At 43.6% G+C, this 8,714-nt stretch overlaps 1 long non-coding RNA gene across 1 annotated transcript; it reads right to left on the bottom strand.

Annotated features, from left to right (window-relative positions):
- Positions 1 to 431: 431 nt before the first annotated feature.
- LOC134736023 (uncharacterized) lies at positions 432 to 8,680 on the bottom strand. Its single transcript, XR_010119683.1, has 5 exons — positions 8,432 to 8,680; positions 6,208 to 6,284; positions 3,435 to 3,622; positions 954 to 2,944; positions 432 to 804 (listed from the first exon to the last, which is right to left on the bottom strand). It is a non-coding gene; the product is annotated as an uncharacterized lncRNA (long non-coding RNA).
- Between the last annotated feature and the right edge of the window lie 34 nt (positions 8,681 to 8,714).

Below are 8,714 nucleotides of genomic sequence, written 5' to 3'. Positions count from 1 at the left end.
GGATTCTAGGAAGGAAAAAAAAAAAAACAAGAAATGGACAATAAACACTTGGAAAGAGATTTTTTTTCAACTTTTTAGAAATAAAAAATCAGTTTTCCCCCTTTCAAATTGGCAGAGATTAAAAACGTAGTACATGCTGCTAGGGTATGGTGAGATATATATTCCAATGCTCTGCTATAAAAGTATGAACTGGAAAAAACTTTTTGGTGAGCAGTTGGTAATATTGGATCAAGCACCTTGAAAATTCCTATTCTGGGATTTATTCTAGAAACATAGAGCTGTGCAGAGAGATGTAAGTAGAAAGATGTTCATAACAGTGTGAGTAGTCACTGTGAAAGGGGGAAATTAAAAAGTCTGACAATAGAAAAAGATTAAATAAATTATATATCTAGATGATGAAATAGTCCACAGTCATTGTAGATCATGATTTTGAAGAATTTTTAATGCCATGTGAAACCAGTTATGATATGAAATTAAACAAAAATTAATATGCAAAATTATATACAAGTACATGGCATGATCTTTTCTTCATAGTTTTATGTATATAACTATACATACATATATACTTATATATGTAAGTACTGGAAGGGAATACATCAAAATATTAGTTACTTTTCTCTAACAGGTGATTTTATTTGCTTTTTTCTTCTTTTCTAAAATGAACACAAGATACTTTATGATTAAAACAAAACCCATCAACAAGAGACATTATTTCCAAATTAGGAAGAGGAGTTCTGATCTTCTCCAGCCTGAAGGTTAAGACTTCTTTGAAGAATTCAGCTCCACTCAAATATTCCTCATTGCCTTGAACAGAGAAGCAGATGAACCCTTGTCCTGGGATAAGTTGGGTGAGCTCAGCCTTGAACAACCAGCAGGGGGCAGGGATGTGGGAACAGAACCCCATGGCAGCCCTAGAGTATGCATTCACATACAAGAAAAGGAGTATGTCCTACCAGACAAACACACGAGGCATCTCATCTTAATTCTTCAACTGAGATGATGGGGGAGGAGCAGATGCCACTGGCCGGTCACAGAAGCGGATGGGTTAGGATGGTCTAGAGCATGCAGCACCTGTGTGGACACCTGTGTGAACTGGTGAGAGAAAGTACATTGGCTGAGGTGTAGCTATGAGCCTCCATAGTCAAGCTGAATGGGTTTGGCTCCTGGCTCAGCCATTTACTTGCTGTGTAAACTCAGACAAACTACTTACTCTCTTAGAGACTCAATTTCTTCACCTATAGAGGGAAGATAATGAAACCTGCTACGTAAGGCTCTTTGGAAGATTAACTGAATTATATTTGAAAAGCAGATATGATTCTGCATGCCTGGCACACTGCAAATGCTATGCAAGTGTTTGTTGTTGTTATTATTTGTTTCCACGATCGGACATACTAACATGGGACAACCCAAAATACAAAGAGTGAAGGCTAAGGGCTAAGGAGCTCAATGCTGAAATAGAGGAAACCCTCAGTCTCTCAGGAAGGCCCGAAGGAAGTAGAAACAACAGAGAGACCCAAGCGAAGAGGAGGAAATTAAATGGATCCCCACCCTAAAATCGTGTTCATCTTCCTGACAGGCCTGATGGATTTTGAGAAAATGTTGCCAGTTAACTTTTAAGACCAAATCAACTTTCTTTTACATCTAGTTGAAATGACCCAGAATTGTTGTGAATGGAAAGGAAATAATGTATTTTAGATATCCTGCACTTCATCATTTGCCCACTCCTAGGAAGTTATCCAAAAGAAATAGCCTAACAAGTTTACAAATATGTAGTATAAGGTCGTTCATTGCAGGGTTATTTAGAATAATGAAAATCTGGAAACAATCTAAATAGCTATCAATAGTGGACAGGTTAAATAGATTATGATATGTTGATGCAGCAGAATACTACACAGTCACTAAAGAGAATGGATATTTGCCTATACCTATATATTATTAACTGACATGGAAAGATGTCCACAACATGTGATTGAGGACGAAATAACAGGCAGAGGACCACAGCACACACAATAGTGTTTCCACATCTCCACACATGATGGTGCGGAGCCAGCCTTGGAAGAATGCTCATTCAAACGTTGATAGTGATTGTCCCTGGGTGGTGGGATTTCAGGACTTCTGTGTTTTGTGTCTCTGTATTTTTTTTTTAATTTCTGAAATGAGCATATATTATCTTTGTAATAAAGCAAATCTTATTGGGTAAAAAAAAAATCCATTTGTTAAATGAATGAATGAATGTCTTAAAAAACACTAGATACACAAATAGTTTTGTCACCCACTTCTCACTCCTTTCTTTGGGGTTAAGCTGCCACCATTAAACATGCTATGCTTGAACTGGAATGTAAATGTCAATGTCCTCTGAAGGAGAATGCATGGAGAGCATCTCATCATGATAAATGGTGAATGTGGGTAAGTACCAAAGGCCAACAAAAAGCCCATGCAACATTTAAAATCCTTAAAATGTTAATTTTTTCTTGTAAGAACTGGAATTTAAAACCATAATTCAATCCAGGGCCCCCAAATGGACAATTTTCACTCTTTTATGAATGGGTCAGGTATGAACAATACAAAGCAAATAGAAAACCACTTTCACCAGCAGAACTTGAAAAAGCCCATGCACTCCTTCACTGACTAGAAAGGTGTTGACTTACTGGGCCTTCAGTCACTCACCTGGACAGGAGCCTCACAGCACTTATCTTTCCAGCATTCATGGTTCTTCTGCTCACTCTAACTGGGGTATCATCTCTGGTTTGGAAATTGGAATCTCTGCTTTGGGGTGGGTGGCGGGGGCGGGGGGGAATGGAGACTTAGCTCTTTGTGCTGGGACACAGTGGTGTCCTGGAGTTCCACTCCAGTCACTTGGTATTCAAGGGTAAATGTCATTCTAGGAGAGCCCAGAATGTTCCAAGATTATCTCCACAGGGCTGAATGTGATTTCCGAGAAAGGCTGGAAGAAGGGATAGGGATGAGCATGGCAGCAGGGTCTGGGAAACTGTCAGCTGCAAGGAACAACTAGATGTACCCTCCTGGACAGAAGCAGAATCTCAGGTCATCTCGGATGGATCTTTATAGGAGCACCCCTGGCCTAGAAGATCAGAGGACTGGGAGACCAAACCCTCCACAGCAGCTTAAGTAAGTTTATCAACAACTCCATTTGGCACTGGGCTTTCAACCAGAAAGAGAAACATAAATAATATGATTTTGGCTGCCAAGGAAATGGAAATCTGACCCCTAGTTCTACAGCCCCAGCTTGGAGGGTCGACGGGAAGGAATGCTGTCCTTCACCAGGAGGATCAGGGGCCTGTAGCTCACAAACATCCCATTCCTCCCTATAGCCTTTTGAGCAGGGCCCAGGTACAACCCTCTCCTGACAGAAGTCTAAGGGTACAGCTGTAAATATCACAGACTCCTAACAGGCCCAAAACATTCCTACTTACTCTGAGCCTCCTCAGGGAGGGCTGGAGTTGGCAGCATTGTAGGAAGAGGTGAAGATGGACAGGAGGTGGTCCAAAAGTATTCAAGGGCCCCTCTGCACCAGTTCAATGCCAACTGAGCATGTAGTGTGTGCCAGGCTGAGTGCTTCACTCTGTGGGAGCTATACAAAGGAGTAGATACATCTCTGCTCCTGAGAAGAAAGTCATTTCATTAGGAAGAAAAGAGTTAAGGCAGATTCCAATGATCCCCTACGTGCTAGCATAGGGACATGGGGAATTCTTTCAGAGGCAAAACAAAAAACAAAACAAAACAAAACAAAACAAAAACCTAGCTTGATTTGTCCCTGGGTGTATACTGAGTGCTCTAACCCTAGCCCTAGGTGTACACTGAGTGTTCCAGCCACAGTCTTAGGTGCACATGAGTACTCCACCCTAGCCCTAGGTGTACACATGAGTACTCCAAATTCAAACCTAGGTGTACAATGAGTACTCCAACCACAACCTTAGGTGTACACGGAATGCTGCAACCACAGTCCTCGGTGCACAATGAGTGCTCTAACCCAAGCCCTGGGTGTACACTGAGTGCTCCAAACCCAGCCCTGGGTGTACACTGAGTACTCCAGCCCCAGCCCTAGGTGTACACTGAGTGCACCAACCCCAGCCCTGGGTGTACACTGAGTGCTCCAACCACGGCCCTAGATGCACAATTAGTGCTATAACCCCAGCCCTGGGTGTACACTCAATGCTCCAACCCCAGCCCTGGGTCTATACCAAATGCTCCAACCCCAGCCCTAGGTACACACTGAGTGCTCCAACCCCAGCCCTAGGTATACACTGAGTGCTCCAACCCCAGCCCTAGGTGCACAATGAGTGTTCCAATCGCAGCCCTAGGTGTACACTGAGTGCTCCAGCCACAGTCCTGGGTGTATACTGAGTGCTCCCACCCCAGCCCTAGGTGTACACTGAGTATACTCCAGCCACAGCCCTAGGTGTACAGTGAGTGCTTCAGCTTCAGTCCTAGGTGTATGCTGAGTACTCCAACCCTAGCCCTAAGTGTATTCTGAGTACTCCAATTCCAGTCCTCTGCAACCCCAGCTCTCTATCTGCTTGAGACATGTTTGTCTGGTGAATGATAAAAGCAATTTGAGCAGGAAAGCCCTGAGTACAAAGTCAACCGGCTAATTTTATGGTACAGGCCGTATGGTGGAGTAAGAATGAAGGGAGAGAAGTGGGGTGGTGAGATGGTGATTCTGGGTGAATGAGAGTAGCTTGATAGAAGAGGTGTTCTCTTAAGGAGGGTGAGACTTGGATAGGATGCTTCATATCTTTGGTCCATGGCACCAGCAGTCCATGCAGAAGGGATTCAGTACCCTTCACTTCCGCTGCTCCAAGGGGAGCTATCCCAACTGCCCTGGGCTTCATCTAGCTTTCTATTGGATTACTGCCACTGCCTTGTGACTGCAACCTCCAGTCTCACGTTCTACCATTCCAATGTCTACATTGCCACCAGGGTGACCCTTGTGAAATGCAAACCTAGGCACAGCAGGTTTCTGTTGAACAACCTCTGTAGGCACACCTAGGATGAAGTCAAATTCCTTCAAGTGGCATTCTAGACCTTTCTCAGTCTACTTGTCTGGCCTCGTTGCCTCCCATTCCTGATCCTGTAGACCCTATGCTCTAGGAAAACTGCTTTTCACTGTTCCCTGAATACATTATGCTCTTTTATGTCTCCAGTGCTTTTGCACTCATCTTTAAAACCCTTCAAGTTCAAAGGCAATTACCATCCTGTCCTAAAAATGCCCCCACTGTCTTCTCAGGGATTTAAAACATCTAGAAACTCAAAATTATATGTATACAAGAAAAAAAGAGACTATGATGACAAAAATAGATATCCAAAAGGACAAAAACTAGAAGAAATACACAAATTTGAAATCACCCATGTTAAGTAATAGGGTTATGAACAATTTATTTTTCTTCTATAAGTTGTTAGTGTTGCTGAAACTAATTTTTTAATAATTAAAAAGGGCAGGGCAGGCGCAGTGCCTCACGCCTGTAATTGCAGCACTTTGGGAGGCCGAGGCAGGTGGATCACCTGAGGTCAGGAGTTCAAGACCAGCCTGGCCAACATGGTGAAACTCTGTCTCTACTAAAAATACATAGATTAGCCAGGCATAATGATGGGTGCCTGTAATCCCAGCTACTTGGGAGGCTGAGGCAGGAGAGTCATTGCTTGAACCCAGGAGGCGGAGGTTGCAGTGAGCCGAGATTGCGCCATTGCACTACAGCCTGGGCAAGTGAAACTCCATCTCAAAAAAAAGGAAAAAAAGAAAGAAAAAGGATAACAAGCACAACAAGCAATGACATACCAAATGAGAGCAAGGACTTAAGTAAAGAGGCCACTTTCAGGAAAAGTATTCAAGTGAAAGAACAAAGTAGATTGGATTGACCACAGACACCCTCACAGAAGAGAAGAGTCGTAAGCAGTGGGATTCAGAGGCAGGGGACAGGGGGTCTTAGCTAGCAGATGGCCTGAACCACGTCACAAAGGATGGAATGAGTGGCTGGCAGACAGACAATCAAGACTGCTGCCTATAAAAAGTGAATCAAGGCCCAGAACAGGCTGGCCCTAGGAGTATAGGCAAATGCATGGAAGTCAGACATCTCCTAGACAAGAGATGATCTGATCATACTTGGTATCTGGAATTGCCACCTGTGTGGTTGGTACCTGAGAACACACCTCAGGTGCTAGAGCCTTGGAGCTTCTAAAGGAGCTCACCTTTTCAGAGCTGCACTCTGGAGTCCCAGTCATTTCTACAGGAGCAGACAAGTAGTCCCGAGTTCAGGTCTCAGTCCCTGTGTCCCCAAAGGGCAATAAGTAAAAGTGAACAAACCAGTCCCCAAGAAGAAGGACTAAAGCTAGTGCTGTGAGGCTAATATTGGTCAACATGTTTACACTACACAGCTGAATTTTCTCATGGTATTATAAAAGCAATTGAAAACACAATTTTATACATGGGGATATTAAAAACTAAGGAGGCGTATCCTCTCTAGTCCATAAAATGCAACTTAACTCCATTTGTTCTAATGTCTGTGAAAGAACTGATTCCTTTACGCTACATCTCTCTCAATTTCTGTGTTTCGGGTGTGTAAGTCATGCTTAACAAATGAGCATCAATGATGTAAACCAATAATCTGTCTTATTCAGATGTCAGGGCCTCTTAAGTCCTTGCACCAGTTCATACCTCCAAACACAAGCAATGAAGATGAAGGAAACCTGAAACCTACTCATTTATTTTCTGTTCTAAATCCACTTACCTGGTTTTGAAAAATATCTCCTTACAGTGACATTATTAGGTTTGTAGATCTTATATACAATATGATTTTTTTAAGTTTGCTACTTTGAAAATTTACCTGAATTTCTTCATTTGAAAACTTACCTAAAATCTCTGGAACTAAATGCTTTCTTTATTGTGACTAATACAACAGTAAAAGATGAAAATCTCTCCCGCCTGTTTTCCTGATATTTGGTGAAAACAAGTAGCTGGCACCACAGAGTAACCAACCGTTTCCTTGGGGTCTCTGTACAGGCCTGAGCAGGCTGCAGCCCATTACTGGACTACAGAAAACCCTCCGGGAATCCAGGAGTAACTACCTGCGCTAACTGACCAGAAAAAAGTGGGGGCTTTTTGTCTTTTTTTTTTTTTTTTTTTTTCTTGAGACGGAGTCTTGCTCTGTCGCCCAGGCTGGAGTGCAGTGGCGCAATCTCGGCTCACTGCAAGCTCCGCCTCCCGGGTTCATGCCATTCTCCTGCCTCAGCCTCTCCGAGTAGCTGGGACTACAGGCGCCCGCCACCACGCCCGGCTAATTTTTTGTATTTTTTTTTTAGTAGAGACTGTCTTTTTTCTTTTACATATTGGCATGGTTCAGCTAATTCAATCTTTGAAACCTTTCCAATATGCTAAATAATGGATTATTGGAGGGCTTTCTAAGGCCCATTAATGGTTTCTCACTTAAGTCACATGGGGACTATCATTCTGCTAGCCTTCCAAGTAAAAACAAAACATCAGGTCACTTTAGATCTTCCCTCCTCCACACACCCTATAGTCTTACCCTAAATCACCACACACCCTATAGTCTTACCCTAAATTACCATCTGCAAATTTTCCCCACTTCTCAATGCCTACACTATTGTCCAGTGATACTGGTAGCCAAGGGTGTGGACACCAACTTTGAGGACATTGTACTCAGGACAAATAGCGTAGGATTCCACTCACAGGAGGTCCCTAGAGTGGTCAAATCCACAGAGACAGAGTAGACTTGTGGGTGCCAGAGGATGGGGGAGAGGTTGGGGAGTTGGTGTTGAATGGGGACAGTGTCTCAGTTTGGGGAGATGAACAAGTTCTATGGCTGGATGGTGGTGATGGCTGCACAACACTGTGAATGTGCTGATGTTATTGGACTGTACACTTAAAAAGAGTTAAGATGGTACATTTTATGTTATGTGTATTTTATCAAAATACAAACATTTTTTCAAAGGGTATAGACAGCACCTAGGTTCACTCTGTGCATGAAACCTGGACCTTTGCCCCAACACACCTTTGACCCTAGCCTGTCTTCTCACTAGTCCCTGAAAAGGCTATGCTCATTTCTGTCCCTAAGCCTTTGCTCTCCTCTAGCCTGGAATGCTGCTGCCTCTCACTTCCAAGTCTCCAAATGCAGCATGAATTTCTCCTTCTTTTGTCCCTGATATCACTTCGTGTTTAAACTTCTGATATGGGCAGTTAATTTTGCAGTTTCTTCTCATTTCATCATTTTATGCTCATGGCTTTTCCCACACCCCCTGCCTGGAAACACCCTAAGTTCCCTGATGGCCCAGGCTGGGTCTCACACTTCGCATAATAGAAAACTTTGAAGCACAGAGCAGCTCTCAAAGGTGTGATGAATGATCAAATGGCAGGTGGAAAGGAGAAAATTTCAGCCAGATGTTCTATTGTGCCCACCTTCCTCTGAGATGGGCAGTTGATGGAAGTGAGGGACTTGAGGCTTAAGCTCCTGGGGAGAAACTATAATAGCTCAGCAGACACTCCAGGGCAGGGGAGGACAGTGCATCCCCTAAGAGTTGAAGGAGTCCTTCAGGAGGAAAACCAAACCCCAGCTCAGCCCCGAACAGACTGTCAGCCCATCAGCCTTCCCTCTTCTGGGGAATGGTGGAATCCTTTTGGGGAATGCTGGGACACTGGGAAGGCAGTGCTGGAAGAGGAGGAAGAAACCATGAGCGATGAG

The sequence above is a fragment of the Symphalangus syndactylus genome, chromosome X (genome assembly GCF_028878055.3).
Source record: "Symphalangus syndactylus isolate Jambi chromosome X, NHGRI_mSymSyn1-v2.1_pri, whole genome shotgun sequence".
In the NCBI taxonomy this organism is placed as follows: Eukaryota; Metazoa; Chordata; class Mammalia; order Primates; family Hylobatidae; genus Symphalangus; species Symphalangus syndactylus.
Note: the sequence above shows the minus strand (reverse complement) of the source record. Positions and strands in the feature narration are given on the sequence as shown.